Consider the following 1,146-nt stretch of genomic DNA (forward strand, 5'->3'; position numbering starts at 1 on the left):
GTAGAGGAATTGTAGGAAGATGAGCGATAGGGGTAGGTTAGTAATGGAGAGAGGGATGAGAAGTTGGATAACATGAAGAGGGATGAAAAATAGCAACTGGCAGGAAGAATGATGGTAAGGTGAATGACAGGGAAAGAGATTAGAAGGTGAATGAAAAGGAAATAGATTAGAGGTGAGTGACAGCGAGAGAGATGGGAACTAGGGCTCGAATTAACCGGCGGCACCGACGGCAATTGAGGTCGGTGCCCCTATCAATCGCCGCACTGCCTCTGAAAATCCAACTTGACTGATGGCCGTGACTTGCGTTGCCCTTTTGTGTAATTGCTGTCGGAGCCCTATAATCTACTGCCCTGGGTTACGTTTTTAGTCAAGTCAACATAACGTGCGCGCGTGCTGTACTAGCTTGAAACCGATAATGGGCATGTAAAGTTCCTCGTTACTGTACTTCCAGTAGCAGAGGGGGGTACAGGGTGGGGTGGGGGGGGGGGTGTTACGGTCACGAATGTTACATTCGGTGTTATAATAGTCACGAAAATGATGAAGAGTAAAAGACCAATTTCATAATTTCGCCATAATATTTTGAAGAATTCTTCTATGCACACACGCACACACGCCACGTATACACACACGCGCGCGCACACACATCTTTTTTGAACAGAGTGCCACAATCACTGAGTGGTGTGAAGTCGATATGATGTTAAACTACGATTTTGTACATTAAAAGAAAGACGATGATGTAATGTTATCTTTGACTCAAAGTTGTGTATTGATTTGTTATGAGTTTTCCTTTATTTTACATTGCCTTGGTGCCCTTCTCAAATTTTGAGAGTTGCCTCGGTGCCTTTTAAAATTGCCTCGGTGCCCTTCCATTTTAGAGAAAATTTAAGGCAATTTCTCACATGCCCTATAATAATTGCCTTGCCCTGATGGGAAGAGAGTTAACAACAGGGAGATGGATGAGAAGGAGGTGGGGGACAGATAGATGAAAGTATTTCATTGATAATATAATGAGCATGAGGCAGCAGGCGCAGGGTCAGAGACAGAAGGGGACACATGCCTCTCATAACTCACTGATTATCCGCGTGTGTTTTGCAGCTGATTGCAGAGGGCGCTAGTGAGAAGATGTCGACGCAGCAGAAGCGCATG

The sequence above is a fragment of the Priapulus caudatus genome, unplaced genomic scaffold, assembly GCF_000485595.1.
Source record: "Priapulus caudatus unplaced genomic scaffold, Priapulus_caudatus-5.0.1 Scaffold187, whole genome shotgun sequence".
NCBI lineage: Eukaryota > Metazoa > Priapulida > Priapulimorpha > Priapulimorphida > Priapulidae > Priapulus > Priapulus caudatus.